At 42.4% G+C, this 17,041-nt stretch overlaps 1 protein-coding gene and 1 long non-coding RNA gene across 3 annotated transcripts in view; both read left to right on the top strand.

Annotated features, from left to right (window-relative positions):
• The window catches only part of UBE2E2 (ubiquitin conjugating enzyme E2 E2), a 335,608-nt gene that overhangs the window by 134,803 nt on the left and 183,764 nt on the right, over nucleotides 1–17,041 (top strand). The gene's annotated exons all lie outside the window — the stretch shown is intronic.
• The window catches only part of LOC122464686, a 33,590-nt gene that overhangs the window by 11,366 nt on the left and 5,183 nt on the right, over nucleotides 1–17,041 (top strand). Inside the window, exon 2 of the long non-coding RNA XR_006288958.1 lies at nucleotides 6,538–6,544. This is a non-coding gene — a long non-coding RNA (uncharacterized LOC122464686). The remainder of the gene's footprint in view (nucleotides 1–6,537; nucleotides 6,545–17,041) is intronic.

The raw sequence follows: 17,041 nt of genomic DNA, 5'->3' as shown, positions 1-17,041 counted from the left end.
CTATGCCTAGGAGGCAGAGGGACATGCTGGCCACTTCCTGGGAGCTACCTGAGGTAAGCACCACCCGGAGCCCTCACCTCTCATCCCCTCCTGCACCCCAGCCCTGAGCCCCCTCCTGCACCCTAAACCCCTCATCCCGAGCCCCACCCCAGGGCCCATACCCCCACCCATGCCCCAACCCGGAGACCCCTCCCATACTCCAAACCTCTTAGCTACATTCCCCAGCCTGAAGCCCCCTCCTGCACCCCAAATCCCTCATCCCTGGACCCACCGCAGAGCCTTCACCCCCTCCTGCACCCTTGCCCCAGCCCAGAGCCCCTCCTGCACCCTAAATCTCTCATTTCTGGCCCCACCCCAGAGCCTGCACCCCCAGCCCAGAGCCAGTACCTCCTCCCACACCTCAGCTCCCACCTGAACCTGGAGCCCCCTCCTGCACACCAAACCCCTCATCCTTGGTCCCACCCCAGAGCCCTCACCCCCTCTCACATCTCAACCCATGGCCCCAGCCTGGAGCCCTCTCCTGCACCCTGAATCCCTCATTTCTGGTCCCACCTCAGAGCCTGCACCCCTAGCGAGAGCCCTCACCCCCTCCTGCACCCCAACCCCCTGCCCCAGCCTGGTGAAAATGAGCGAGTAAGTGAGGGTGGGGGAGAGTGAACGACGGAGGCAGGGGGGATGGAGTGAGTGGGGGCAGGGGCTGGGGGAAAGGGTATTCAGTTTTCTGCTGTTAGAAAGTAGGCAACCCTAAATGTAGCCAGTGGAGAAATTTTGACCCAAGAGTTCTGGTAAGACGAGCTTGCTCTGAAGTTTACCCTCATTTCCCTCCTAAAAGTACCATAAATGTATGTGTACATTAACATGCCTGTCCATGTGTGTGAATTCCTGTGTCTTAATGTGTGCCGCTCCTCCCTGTTCTCCTCTGGTTCTAGTTTCCCTTATAGGGAGTTTCTGTCCCTCCCTCAGCAATACATTCTCCCTCTCTTCCGTTGCGGGGATTGTCAAGAGTGTGTCCTGGCTTTCTCCTTCCATGTGCTTCATGCCTGTGAAGAGGGAACTTCAAACTGCTGAGTACAGCCAGCAGAGAAGCTGTACTGTTGCCCCGACCTTCCAATTGGTGAATATTTTGTCTCTTCACTTGTCAGCTGTTAGGCAATGCAGGGGAGGGGAAGTATTGATTACTGTTGCATACCGTGGCACGTTTTGGGCTATAACTAACTATAGTCTCTACTCTCTTTCACCTTCCCTCTGCCACAGGCTCAATATTGGGGGAGGGGAAGGGACAGTTGTCCCCCATGCTCCCTTCCTACACCTGATTGACAAATTGGAAAGGAAATGGCCACCCACCCTTCTACATTACTCTTCTACATACTTTCTGTCTTAAGCCAAATGCTAAATACTGTAACATGTACAAGTCTTTAGTATCCAATAGAAAGTAGCTGGAGAATTTAGATAGATAGCATGTAATTAACTAGTTGGAATTTTGGCCATGATATTATGCTGACAACACCATTTCTTATGAAAAGTACTATGAGATTAGTTAACTGTCAAAAGTGGTCAATACCTAGTATGGTATGGTAGCATCTGAAAGTTGGTATCTCCAACAGTATACTTCCACCAAGCACAATCCTGTGTTTTAGGCTCATTGATGACCCAATTCAAGAGTCATTAGTACATTTTCCTGAAACAATTGAGTTTTCCTTATCCAAATGCTGCTCAGATCTTGCCCATTTTAATTTGTGAGAACTGATAAGATCAGAGCCTGAAGTAGCATGGTTGCAAACTTGCTAATTTTCTTGTCTCCAGTACCGCATTTGGATGCTTCATTGATCCATTATATGACATGGGCACCATGCAGAAGACCTAATCAAATTTAACCAAAGATTTTGTCTCTGAGGTATCTGCCCACCTTTAACTCTTTTTTTTTCCCCCTTAGTTCTAGAGCAGATTGCAGAAGCAGGTTCTTGCTCCATAATGTCACCACAGAAATTTTCTCAAAATGAGTCAGAAATCAAATACCCAAGAAGAGGGGATAAAAATTCTCAGTTGTAGAGAACCATTTCAACATACAACTGTTAATTCTATTTATCTCATGGCTCCAAACACTCATGTGAATATATCACAAAAGCACTGTTAACTTGTACCTTCAGCCTCAAAGGGTGGCTCTGAAAAGTCCTTGTCAGCATACAGAAACCTTCAGATGTAACAAATTGTTTTGCTCCTAACTTGCTGCATTCACTCTTGCCAAATGTGGTTTTACTAATTGCAAAACCTTGTGGAAGCTAGAGTTCGGACAGAGCCTATTGCTTAACCTTCCTTGCTAAGGGAAACAGGCATGATAGTTTCCGAGGTTTCAGTCACTGCTGTTCATCCTCTCAAGGCCATTTTGCTCACTCATTAGCAGAAACTCTGATAATGAAAATGTCTGAAAGATTGAACAAGGAATCACTTTTTTATTGAGAGAAGGGCTATATTGCTTATTTCCTTATTCCTCTCACTTCTGCTGTAGTGGCTGGAGTTTCCTCACACTGTCAAGGATGAGGAGAGTATTCTAACAGAAGAGCCATGTTTTTCCGGGTGGAATTTAGTAGAGGACTTTGCTTTCTTATGCGAAGCTCTCAGAGTTTCTCGGAACAAAATTGGGTACTTCAGCTTTCACATCTGGAGAGCTTTTTCCTCATTAAGGATGCGAAATTGGGCATACAGTTATGCTTAATCTCTCAGTAAATGTTGTCTCATTAAGGATAGCTGTCCAATCAAATCATTAAGGTATATATGCTGACTGTTGGTAAGGCGATGTTCAGATCCTCAGTTCCTAAACCTGTGACCTCCTGCTGTGGCTAATCTTTCCCACTCTGTGAAGACAGCTCCATTCCCTGAGACTTTCTTGGAAGGATGGAAGGAAAGAAAATGAGCCAGGTCTTGTGTGTCTGATATTTCTGCCTGCTTAGTTAGCCATTCCAATTCATTACAAATATTCAGGACAGTCCCCAGTTGAATACTTTTGTGAGTTTAGACACATGAAGAAAGTAGGTCCAGATCCTCAAATATCCACTTACATATAATTGAGGATCTGGGCCATAGTGTCTAGTTCTTGAAGTGAGTCCATCTCTTGCAACTTAGACTCTGACTTGGTTTGTGTCTCAGTCCATTACAGAGCTATCCTTACTGATCCTGAGTACGGATCTGAAAACCAGGAACTACATAACTCTCTCTGCAGCCCAGGCAAACCGCTTAGCTTCTGCCCTCAGTTCCCACCTGTAAAATGTAGGTAATTATCTATCTTCCAGTATTGTTAAGATAATTTATTATTTTTGTAAAGCACTTCGAATCTTAAAAACGCTATATTAAGGCTAATCATTAATATTATATCATGCTGACCAGTCAGGAGAAATCCAGTTCTTTCAACATTTCACTCCCTTTCTGTCTGTCCTGCAAGAACTTTAGATACGCTTTTCCAAGACTGTTAATTTTTAATTATACATCTGAATTTCTAACTTTCTAGTAAGTGGCATGTAATAGGACACATCCTCCTTGATGTCACATTCTTGAACCAGAGGCCCATGGCCCCAGCAGTTCCTTTTGTCTATTGTAAGAGCACTGAGCTTCAGTAATCAGTAACCCTGACACATCTGAGATTTATTTCATGTGCAGGTAGATTGTAATAATGTGTGCACGTCAGCTGAGTTGGGGCATGAGATGATGCATGAGCTAGAAAAAACCCAGCTTGACTTTGCAGAGCTGACAGTTGGAAGAATAACATCTTTGTACTTGTAAAGTGAGCAAATTTGATGTAGAAGTAATTGACACAAACACTGGACTCCATTAAGCCATTTTAAGTCACATCGTAGTGCTGCACCTTGATATTTTATAGTAGGTAATGAGTAAAAACAATACTCTGGAGTATATTAAATGACTAAAGCTGAGTAGTAGGTATTTGTTGTTTTCTCACTAGTAATTTTCAGAGTTAGTTTACATATAATTTTACTATTTAAATATAATTACTATGTGGAAAAATGTGTTTTGCTGAAAACTAGCTCTATGATTTCCATTAAGTATTAGGCTTTGCCTTGTTAATGACAAAATTGCTTTAGTGGCACATAAATTATGTAAATGTGAGCTGTTCCTTATGAGGAAAAATGTTCAGTGGTTCATAAGGGCAAAGAAAACTTGCTTTGCCTAAAAGTACCTGAATTAGATTGTAATATTACTTTAATACAATTGTCTATTATTTATCCTAAGGCAAATTGATTCTTTTAAGTATTTTATTGTACTGTTTCCTTCTAAATGTTTCATCAACTGTCTTCTCCCTCAGCTCGGTTAAGTGCTGCCTTCCAGCACTATCCAAAGAGCTGCAAGATATAGGGAACAGCTGGTTTCACCAGTGCCAAGTGCCACTGCTTGGATAGTTAGAAAAAGATGCTGATTTATGGAGTGGTTAGTTTGCTCTGTCCCGAAGGCTGGATGAGTCATTTCTGCTAGGTGGCTTGTGCTCATTGTCTCAAGGTCTGATTTCATACTTCCCTGACTTCTTGTTTTCTGTTGCTATTACAAGGAACAGTTACCAGGGGCATCCTTTGCAGGGGGCAATTTGTACCCTGCCAGGCACAGCAGAACAAACAGAACAAAAGTAAGTATTTTTTCTAGCGTTCAGCAACGTTTATTTTCAGTTGCCTCCCTGCTTTTCAGCACCACTAACATTTTTGACATTTCTGCGCTCTTCATTTTCCATCAGTTGCCACCCCTTTGAAGGCTTTTCTCCTTTTTTATCAGTTACATGAGAGATGCACACAAAGTCCTCTGTGGTGTATCAGGGCCATTGCCGGAAGGCCAGGAAAATAAATTAGTTTGGGAGCTTTGGAGATATCTGGGTTCAGGAGCAACTGGAACTAGAAGACATATTAAGAAAGAATAATGTGGTATGTAAGTGGGAGGACAAGAATAAATAAAGAGGCAGTGGTGAGTATCAGCATTCCAGGGATAGGGCTAATTAATCCCAGGCTCTGGCTTTCTGTCATGATCTGATGATAACTGGTAATTTTCTCCTCTTGTTTCTGATTTGTTTAATGGTGTTACTGGGAAGGATTTTGAGTGTATAGAAAAGGGTTTTTTGGGTACTGTGACTCAGCCTCAATAATTGTTTCCATTCATTTGATTTGGAAAAAGACACCCGTCTCCTCACCCTCCACAAAAAAGCCCTTCATTGTTCTTCCTCTGTCTGTCCTCAAACTGTGAGTTTCTCAGGGCAGGTGCTTTCTCTTCTTGAGTGTCTGGAAAGTGCCTAGCACCTTGTGGGCACTACCAGAAAAGAGGACATAAACTGAACAGTTTAGACATTTTAATTTTTATCAAATTTATTTCAAACATTTTTCTCTTATTCTTTCTGTACCACACCCATGTCCACCATCATTTTTAATACTGTAGTGCACAATTAAAGAATATTTTAGTGTATACGTAAAAAACAGATAAAAGTCTGTGACCTATATAGAAAGAAAAATATGAATAAAGAAAAACAAATACAATCCATCATCATGAACACATCAGAATGATAGTGACATCTCTCCCACTCCACACCAACCCAGGATCATACAGAATCAACTTTTACTCATTTGCACCCATCTTCTGCAGTGAAAGGTGGTAGTTAGTAATTCCACACAGACACACACAATGCTGTTGCCAGTATATGCTTCAGATAGAGGAAGCTAGATTTCCCATACTTAATTCTTTTAAGGGCAAACAACCTCATTACATCTGTACCAATGCTTTTGAAAAACTGTAAATGAATATGCAAGTCATAAAATGAATTTTGTGTAATGGTAGGCGTGAAATCAGATCTCCTAATATCACATTACACACTTGTAGACTTAGGTGATGATCTAGAGAATGATGGCAACAAGAAAAGCACGTGCCAATAAGAGGAAATAACCTACAGTCCCTGTACACACTCTGACCTACCCCAGGAAATCTGGGATGATATGGCAAAATATAAGTTATAATACTACTTTGAGGTGACCTCTGCACATCCTCAGTTGGGAGAGGTGCACATGCACACACCCTGCAGCACTGCTGAGGTTTGGGAGCTATCTAGAAAGTAAGTGCCCATGGGGACTATATGCACTAAAAGTTCATAGGTGAAGTTATAAGAGGTCGTGTGGTCCCAGTCATGTCCTTTGCCATGTCTTGCTGTGAACTTAGGAACCTTTATTATGTGAGGGCATGGAAAACTTCTCTTGGTTATCACCAAAAGCTCCTGTAAATTATTTGTTGTTGTAGTTTAGACTTTTTAGATACATTTCTGTACTGTTGGGCAGTTCAGTTTCTCAGACTATCTCTGATCTGCGGGATTGTACTAGATGCAAAAGAACTGGAGAAAGATTTTAGGCACTGTGTGTTGTTCTGTGTTTTGTCCATCTTCCTGGACTCAGTGTACATTATGTGCTGTCTGAAGTATCTCAGGGAGGGCCATTCCCCAGATGATTGTCCTATTTGCTGGGCCTTCACATACCATGCCCTAAACTAAGGACACAGACAAGGCTCAAGGCCCTTCGTCGTGAGAGGCTCCCTATGAATCAGACCCTTAGAGTTATCTTCAGGCCAGTGTAACTGTGGGCATCATTACACTGCAGCTGGGAGTGTGCCTCCCAGCCTGGGTAGACAGATACACACTAGCTCTGTTCAAGCTAGTGCACTAAAAACAAGTGTAGAATGTGGCATGGGCTAGCCACCTGAGTATGGATCCATGGGGTTGGACAGGCTTGCACTTGGGAGGCTAGCTCGTGCAGCTGTGCATTCTGCAGTGTTCGTGCATGATATTTTTAGCATGCTAGCTCAAGCAGAGCTAGTGCATCTGTGTACCTGGGCTGGGATGTGCACGCTCAGCTGCAGTGTAGACCTACTTAGAGGGTCCACTTTCCCTTTATACTGGATAGCTCTAGGAGGACTCCTAGTTTTCTGAGGCAGAATATTTCTCCTCTATTATGGACTGCCTAATCCAGCATTTAGTTACCAGATGCCAGCACATATTTTGTGAGGTAAACTATGTAATTACCACATATACTTTGAAGAGTTCAGAGCATTACAAAATAAGTCTTTTTAATGACTATTCTGTATTGATATTTTCCTTTACAATACAGCAAAAGTGTAAATAATTAAAACTAGAAATTTGATACTTGTACAAATCTTATATCTTTGTCAATGATAAGGTACAACATAAACATCCTAATTAAAAATACTTTGCAAGCAGAATAAGCGAGCAATAATAAATCCAGGTAATTTATTACAATTTTTCTGGTACTAATTAGAAAATATACATTGTGATCTGATTCCTGATGACATTCTAATTTTCCAGTATTTTGACTCTGCCTCATTAGCGTAGTATTTTAGTAGTAACTTGCTTCAGATAACACATTTAATGTTTCAGTACTCTGTATCATTTCAAATATCTGAAGGATTGGGTTTGTGCTCGAATGTTTGTTTGCGGTTTGGTTTGTTTACATAATGTTATTACTTGGGCAGCAACGAATATCCAGTTCACAAAGACATTTAAATCCATTCAAAAAAATGAATGTGGATGCAGCTCATAGTCAGTTACAATAATGTATTCATTTAAATTATGCAGACTTTGCTCCAACACTATACAAAAGATTACTTGACAGTTTTGATATTTCAAAGAAAGAATTCAGTTTTGTTAGTATAGTGAGGTTAGAGCTCAATCCTGTAAACTTTTATTCCTCTTCGAGTGCTAGCTCATATTAATTCCAATTAGGTGTGTGCACGCAGTGTGCATAGTCATCGGAAAGTTTTTCCCCTAACAGCTCCCGTCGGGTTGGCTGTGGAGCACCCTGGCGTGACACCTTCATGGTGCTCAATATATGACCCTTCCAACCCGGCGCCTCCTCAGTTCCTTCTTGCCCTCAGTGACGCTCATTGGAACTGGGGCATCTCGCTTCGCAAGCTCTCCACATTTCCCAAGCATTTTGACTGTTTGTACTTTGTAGTTATTATAGATAGTAGTTAGTTAGCTGTTGGGCTGGGGGGTTTACCTCCACCCTGACCGCATTCTCCTTGGGGGACTTACATGCCCAAGTCCCAGGGGTTCAAGCCTTGCAAGTCCTTCAGCAAGCCGTAGCCAACAGGGGTCCCCCACAACGCTTTTTAAAGTGTCTGGGGGGAAGCACACCAATTGGACAAGGCCAGGATTTGTAAGGGGTTTTGCCCCAGAACAAAAAGGGAGCAAGACTTTCACCTCAAGCAGCTCCTTATAGAGATGGCACTCAGACCGCAACCTACATCGGCGAAGCAAGACCCGGCACTGAGCTCATCGGTGCGCAGCGCCCCAGCGATAGTGGTAGAAGCAGCACCGGAGAACAACTCTGGGAGAGACCCGCGGCACTGCTGCTCCCTGGCGCCAAAACCAACGGGATCGACCCAGCTCCGGTCCCACTCCCTGGCACATAGCGGCAGCAGGGGGAGGAGTGGGATCTCCGGCTCAGAGACCCACCCCATTGGAGCTGACCAATGGGGTGTGTCCCAGAGAGGAGCACCCAGTGCTGAAGTCTTTGGAGACAGCACTGTCGATTTGGGCCCCGGAAGGGGGACCATCAAGTTTGATGCTGTTGGACTCCCTGGGCCAGGTCATCGAGGAGGTAGAATTACCATCCACCCCAGACACCTTTGAGTCCATGAGGGACCTCATCACCATGACAGTGCCGAGGTCCCCCACCCTTTGCGCCAAGCCTCCAGTGCCGCAACACGTGGCACCGTCTCGAGGCAAACTGGTGATGCTCCGTCCCTCGGCACTGCTGATGGAATAACAGCACCGCTCAGAGTCCTGGTGCCACTTGCAATTGGGGCACCGGTCAGACTCACAGCACCGGTGCAGGTCACGCCAGCGCTCCCGCTCGCAATGCTGATCCTTACGTCGATCCCCATTGTGCAGCAGGTCCTGCTCCCGGCACCAGTCATCCCGGCACCGATCAGCGACTCTGCACTACTCCCCAGCCTCGCGGCACTGCTCCCCAGCATCGTGACGCCACTCCCCAGCACAGCGCTGCTCACCTGTTCAGCTCTGCTCGGCACCGCCCTGGCCATCGCAGTCCTGGTCCCCATCTTTGGAGAGGAGTCTAGATACTCTGAGCGGGGCTGGCACCGGTTGGGCCATGGGAGGCCTGAGGTGGGGGCAAGGCCATGGCTTGCGTAGTGGCAGGGACCGGCTCAATGGCCATTTTGGACCCAGTGGGCATACAACCAGGCCCAGGGCACCCAGTCTAAAAGTTCTCAGTCAGCGACCTCTGAACCACGAGTGCCAGAGGCTTCTGCCAGTTGCCCCACCCCTAGGGGTGCTGAGGAGGTACCGTTTCCTCACCCTCCCCTAGAACCAACCCCAGTTCCTGAGCCTGATCCAGGTGTGGCTGGCCCAGTCAGAGAGGCAGGACAGGAGGCCCCTGGAGACCAAGAGGGTCAGGAGGACCCTGTTCCCCTATTAGCATCATTGTCTCCCTCCCCAGACGAGACCGTTGCAGGCATCTCCATCTTGGGACTGCCCCCCATAGACATCTGCACCCACCAGGACCTCCTTTGCAGGGTGGAGTCGGAGGACCCGATGGTCAATATACTAGCCCTGGAAGGTCCATCGAGGGTGGCTCTACCCTTCATCAAGACCATACAGGCCAATACTAAGACTATTTGGCAGACCCCAGCCTCCATCCCTCTCACCGCGAAGGGCGTGGAGAGGAAGTATTTCATCCCATCTAAGGGGTACGAATACCTCTTTGCACACCCGCAGCCTTGCTCGTTGGTGGTGGCTGCAGTAAACAAGAAGGAGAGGCAGGGACAACAAGCCCCAGCGCCTAAGTCCAAGGATGCCAATCGCCTGTTCGGCAGGGTCATATATTCAGTGCCATGATAAAATATTAAAGCCCTGATTATACAAAAATTTGTGCACATGCTTAACTTTACACAATGCAAGTAGTCCTATATACTGTTCATAAGCGGAAAGTTAAGCATGTGCATAAATCTTTTCAAGATCTGCCTAAAGCAGCAAGATCAGACTGAGAAAATAAAGGAAATTTCAAACAAAAAGTGCCTAATTCTGCAGTGCCCTTAACCATATTGTACTCATTTGCAGCAGAATAAATTGAATCCTACTACTGATTTTGCACTAGTAAATCAGAATGTTAGTTTTGTTAGTTAGTAAATCAGCATGCATTTTTGCACTGCTGTAAATGATTCCTCAAGGCCCAGGGCAGAAGCGACTTGGAATGTAAGTTTGCATTTGTAACATTAACTCTGCCACACTGCACATGTGTAATATGGTTTTTTTATGCTTCTCCCTGAATCTTTTACATTCTTTTGGCTAACAAATTTATAAGGGTTTTCGTTTGTCTGTTTTTCCCTTTTGTCTATAAGTATGCTTTCAGAAGGGGAGAAACTGACTGACTAAGAAATCGAAACAGTGACACTACACAAAATGCTGTCATGAGCAAAGTAAATAAACTAAAAAAATAGGGAATTTCTTTCTTTCTAATATCTTTCATTAACAGTAATATTAGGTAGTATTTGCAAATACAGTTGGTAAAATTTTTTGGACAGTAATGTCTAAATTGTCCTTTTTGATATTGCATTAGTACTAATCCCTTTACATTTTTTAATTAATTTTTTTCCCTATTTAGTCATGAGGATTTCTTTGGTTGACAAGTCATGCAAATGTATAGTACCAGTTCTGGGATCTTGAAGGCATTTTGGGGCCTGATGATGATAAATAAAAAGACGGTCAGTGTTTTAAATCAAGCATTTGAAAAACTTCCTTCAGTCTGATTTCTAAATGAAATAAATCAAAAGATGGCTTACTGCAGCCAGTCTGAATCTAGTCAAAAAGCTTTGCAGCTAGCTTGTCCTCCTTCCTATTATAAAGGTCAGAATCCCAGGAGGCCAGCTACTCCCTTAAAAGGTGAGGTTCTAATGTTTACTTAATTCACTATGTACCAAAACTACGTCCAACCATACTTCCCTTATGGAGAGGTTACTAGATAGTCCATTCATTGGACTGGAATCTTCCTTGACTCAGAGCAAGAGAGTTACGGTAAGTCTTTCACTGAATGAGAGATATGCATATGTCATTGGGATCTTTTTAAAATTACATAGTGTTCCATTTCCTATGGATAGATAGTAGCCAGGCCATGTTTGGAGCCATAGAAAATTGGCATGAGTATTGCCATAACCCAGGACACTTACTTTGATGTTTTTGCCTATGATGCCTTTGAAAGAAGATGTTCTATCTATGTCCTCTGTTCCATGTTCCAGTGTAGAATCTTTAACTGTGAACCCAAGGCGTAATTTGATGCTCCACATGCTGTAATGATAATCAGTCCTTAAATATAGAACCACTGTTGGAAAGGAGCTATAATTGCTTTGGGTTGCTGTGTGGCACTGGAGTCTTGATAGAGGGGACCCATTAAAAGAGGCAAAAATGTGTCAAAGGATTTGCATCTGTCACTGCTTAGAACATAGAATGCAGGACTTAGGACACAGAACTCAGACTTAATAGTGACTGGGATTTCCTTTTCCATAATCACAATAAACACATAGTTTTCAGTAAAAACAAAAAACTGTGTATCTGAGGATTTAATAAGTCTTTTTGTAACTCTTATATTGGAGAAATTGTTCAACTCTAGTAAATTTGTGTGAAAGTGAGACTTCTGATATTGTGAAAATAGTCTATACTGATTTGCTTTGTTAATGCCAGTTGTGGAAGTAAAAACTGCCTAGTTCATTAATTTATATACCAAGAGTATTCAAGATTTCAGGTATCAATTGTAAGTATTAGATGAGAGAAGATTGTTCATTTGGAGTCTGATATTGTATCTCAGTTGTGTTGATGAAGGGGAGGAGAAGTTGATGTAACTTGGGCAGGGGGCATCACAGAATGGGGAAACAGCAACTCCATGAAATGCTTGTTCTGTGCCCCTGAGGAAGTCGTTCTCTGAAAACTCTGGGATCAAGTTTCCGTGGGGTAGGAATGTGGCTGTCAGAAATGGGAAAAACTTGGCCTGGGGAAAGAAGTCTCTCAACTGAAGCCTCAGCAGCACACATCCAAGTGGAAACTAATACTGGTCATGGCAGCATTTACTCCTGTTCTGCAGTTGCTTGGGGAGGCCTTTGCAAATGCCTGGGCAGGAAGACATGTCAGCATTCCACTGAAACTCTTAAAGTCTGATGTCACAGGTTTTTTTTTAATAGTTTTTGCTCCCATGTGCCATAGAGGAGGGTTTGACTCTAGAATCAGTTGCTGAATTTCCCCTCACAATCTTCTGTACACCATTTTGGCAAAGGTCCTTTTAAAAAAAGAGTAGTGTTGGTGTTGTGGGGCTAGAAGAGGAGAGGATGAAAAACTGCTGCTTTAAAAGCCTATAAAGCTTCTGTTGTCTGCATTAAATGCAACCCTTGAGAAACTAATGGAAAATAAAGTAATCAAATATGAGTTTGGGTTGATTTTTTTTTTAATTAATGGATTATATTGCTACTGCAGTAAGCATAGGATTCCATAGTGTTCAACTTTGTCATTGTCAATTAATTTGCTGCTCCTCCACATCTAACAGATGGCCAGTTTCTAAATTTTGCCCTGACTTTTTGATGTCAGGCACATACAGTACCTTAAAACCTTGAATATAATTTTACAATTCATTTGTGTGGGAGGAACAAAGTGAAAAACATGGAGAAAGGGTGTGGTAGTTTAAAGGTATGAAGGTGGGGGTGGGCGTAGCTGAATTCAGTAGCCTGAAGCTAAGATTTGTGGGAATCGTTTTTTTTTTTTCTTTCTACTTCTGGTGTGGATTTGTTCTATTGCATTCTTAAGTGGAGTGTGAACTGAAAAGGAACGTTTGTTATTTTGTAATTGAATTAGAAAACTTGTTTGAACTATGGATTTATTAGTAAGCGCATACCCATCTCAATTGAAATTGGTTTCACTGTTTAAGTCTACAAAGGTTAATAACAGCTATATACAATAATATTAAAACAGATGCTAAAGGCACAGTACAACTGTAGTCAGAGCACTTTAGTGTAGAGTGACCAGACAGCAAATGTGAAAAATTGGGATAGGTGGTGGGGGGTAATAGGAGCCTATGTAAGAAAGACCCAAAAATCGGGACTGTCCCTATAAAATCGGGACATCTGGTCAACCTACTTTAGTGTGAAAGATACTAATTCACTGCTAGGCCAGCTTACCACTTGGCTAACAAGGTCTGGTAGTGCCAAAGATACAACCTCTTAACTGCCTTTGAGTGATTAAGTGCCTTGCATCACTTATCAGTAATCTCTCTAATCAAACCAGTATTGGAGTAAGATTTGAATGTCTGCCAAACTGAATAATACCTCTCTCTTACAGAGTGCTTTTGCATAAGTAGATTGCAATGCAAGATTTCATATATAATAATAATGCCTTAGCACTTATGTGGTGCTTTCCAACCATAGATATCAAAACACATGACGAACGCAGATAATACTTATACATGAGTGTGACTGACCTTTTGGAGTGCATTCACAGGATGCATTCAGTCACAGTGAGAAGGACTTCTTTATCCTTTGATCAAATCAAACAGGTGACCTGTGTTAGAAATCGTGTAACTTCTGTCTGCATAACTGGTATCTGGTGGGAGCTGCATTATTAGGCTATAGCTGTGTAGATGCTGGCATTCTGATGTCTGGAAAAACTGATACCTTGACACAGTATGCTGCCAATGGGACTGGATGCTAAGAGCCCACCTACATTACAAAGATAATCATATCAGTGGACCTACTTACATAGAGGTTAAGCCCAGGAGGAACCATTAGATCAGATCATCATCTGACCTCCTGTATATCACCTTCAAGACCAGGGGTGCTGAAACAATTTGTGTAGCAGGGGTGCTGAGAGCCTTTAAACCAAACTGTAAATCTGGTATATGATGGAAACCACTTCAAGCCAGGGGGTGCGGCAGCACCCCTAGTTCCAGCATCTATGTTCAAGGCTGTAGCTTAGTTATGTAATCCTGTTATAGCATGACTAGGTCTCTGTCAAATATTTTAACTGGGCCCCTGACCCTGATGGTTACATTTGTAATGGAGATGGGCCCTGTAGAGTGAAGGCTAAAGAACTAACTTCACCTGCAAGGTAGAAAAACAACTTTAATGCCTTATTAATGAGGTTTTAGTTTAGAGGAGTACTCTAAAATGTAAATGAAGAACTCAAATAAGAAATGAGAATAGGATTAACCTCCCATTAGTTAATGTTTGTTAAAGTGTAAACATGCCTCAAGAAGGAGTGTGAGCTTCTTGTTGCTGCAGCGCATGCTTGTAATTAATACAGTGGTAAATGTTCTAAGTTTCTAAGAGCATGTGGCTTGTCTCACTGAGGTCAGAAGCTACTCCAGGAAAGATGCAAGCAAGCCCGCTGTTCTTTTCTCTCAAGGTTCATTAATGGCTGAGTCATCAGCAGACTAGTCTGCATTTGCTGACTACTACTGTTAGAACAAAGCTAACAAGCAAGAAAAAAAAAACAGCAGGAGTCAGGATGGGGGAAATGGATAGGCTATCCAAGCTAGTTACGCTGGAAACTTAGTAAAGTGATCAGCAATGAAATAGTTACCAGTGTTGACATGAGTGGACCAGGGCTCATCACAAAGCATGTGACAACTGGGGACAGCATTCTCAGTGAAGATCTGGCTATGAAATGAGCTTCCAGAAGGGATCAGGCAAAGCCAGAGTCTGACCGTCTTTAGGAAATACTATAAAACCTTCCTCTTCGGAAAAAAATCTTTCCTCATAGCAAGAATGGTACTCATAATATTGAAACCCCGGCTACCCACATGTTCCCCCGCCCCACCACAAAAATCCCAACTTGTAATGAACAACTCAGTCAGCCAATCAAAACAAACAGAATTCCCCAAGCAGAGTTTTCGCTTAAAAAAGTAAGATCTTGACACTTGTTGACTAATATATTAATAATAGATATCTGCACTCTCTCTCTCTCATATACTGTATATATATATAAGTACTAATAACATTAAGCACAAATATTGTAACAGTGATATAGTCTAAACTGCCCTATGCCATAATCCTGTTCATTTACACAAAGTATCCCATAACACCTTGTATTTGTTGAAGTAAGCATTTGGCACAAGCAGATAGGAAACTTGTCATAATCAAGATACATTCATTCTGTGTCTTAATACAAGCTAGGGAAGTACCTTCACGGATAAGTACTTGGAATGCTGGTATCCAAAACAAAAGGAACAGAACAACAAATTAGGGAGCTGGAGCAAATTGATGGGTTGGATTATAGTGATGTGTAAAGAAATGTGTAACTTGTAAAATGATAAAATACCAGCTGAAATGTATAGTTTTGGGAGCACGCCTTCTGCATAAGGTGAATGTAACATCCCTGCATGGGACTGCTCTTAGGAGACTGGTATTGTATAGAATCTTTTTCCTATACCTTATTAATAAACCTGGTTGACTTTCTTTATTTCATCTCTTGAGTATATTTTATAACAAAATAATGAGCCAAAGTATGGTCAAGCAATTGACTATACAGTTTATCAAAACACTCCATGAAGTCTCCAGTAAAGAGGTTGCTTTTGCTTTTGAATTTGCATGGAAGGCACTCATACTATGGTGATGTGCATCAGTATGAAATCAAAAAGTATATAAATAAATGATATCTTTAAACTTCAATATCAATACTAGTGTGATGACTGAAAGTAGCTCACACCTTTCTTAAAATGTAAGGCCATAAAAATGAAGCCTTCCAAAATCTGTACACAGATTAGAAGCCAGAATCAAGATTTTTTTTAAAAGAGTGCTATACTTAAGCACCTAAATCTCTACATTGGAGTCTATATCAGAGACATAATTTTCAAAAATGGGAGTTGCTGGATGATAAGCAATTTTGAAAATCCGTGCTAAACTCTGGACACTATTTTTGAAAATTTTGGTCCTGTCTTCTGATCTCTCTGCAGATTGTGAAAGGTTATTTTCACAGTCATAAAGATGAGAAACTTATTTTTAAAGAACATTTAAAATCGGCAGAAAGTGATGAAATGCCAGAACATTTCTCAGTCTGATTGCTGATTGACAGCCATATTGTATTTCTACTTCTATTTCAACATTAACTATTATTTTCATAAAAAGAAAAGGAGTACTTGTGGCACCTTAGAGACTAACCAATTTATTTGAGCATAAGCTTTCGTGAGCTACAGCTCACTTCATCGGATGCATACTGTGGAAAGTATAGAAGATCTTTTTATACACACAAAGTATGAAAAAATGGGTGTTTACCACTACAAAAGGTTTTCTCTCCCCCCACCCCACTCTCCTGCTGGTAATAGCTTATCTAAAGTGATCACTCTCCTTACAATGTGTATGATAATCAAGTTGGGCCATTTCCAGCACAAATCCAGGTTCCCCCCCACTCCCCGAAACCCACTCTCCTGTTGGTAATAGCTTATCTAAAGTGATCACTCTCCTTACAATGTGTATGATAATCAAGGTGGGCCATTTCCAGCACAAATCCAGGGTTTAACAAGACTATCTGGGGGGGAGGGAGAGAGAGTTGTAAGAATGCTTGATAGAGATCTTGTAGGTGTTTGTCTCTGTCTGAGGGGTCGGAGAACACTTCAGTCTCTCTGGTCACGCAATTACAGACATGAAAGTTGCGATATTACAACAAAAAAACTTCAAAACCAGACTCCAGCGAGAGACTGTTGAATTGGAATTCATTTGCAAATTAGATACAATTAACTTAGGCTTGAATAGAGACTGGGAGTGGCTAAGTCATTATGCAAGGTAACCTATTTCCCCTTGTTTTTTCCTACCCCCCCCCCCCCCCAGACATTCTTGTTAAACCCTGGATTTGTGCTGGAAATGGCCCACCTTGATTATCATACACATTGTAAGGAGAGTGATCGCTTTAGATAAGCTATTACCAGCAGGAGAGTGGGTTTGGGGGGGGGGGGAAGAACCTGGATTTGTGCTGGAAATGGACCAACTTGATTATCATACACATTGT

This window comes from Chelonia mydas, chromosome 2 (assembly GCF_015237465.2).
Source record: "Chelonia mydas isolate rCheMyd1 chromosome 2, rCheMyd1.pri.v2, whole genome shotgun sequence".
Lineage (NCBI taxonomy): Eukaryota > Metazoa > Chordata > Testudines > Cheloniidae > Chelonia > Chelonia mydas.
This window is presented reverse-complemented; position numbering and strand designations above follow the sequence as displayed.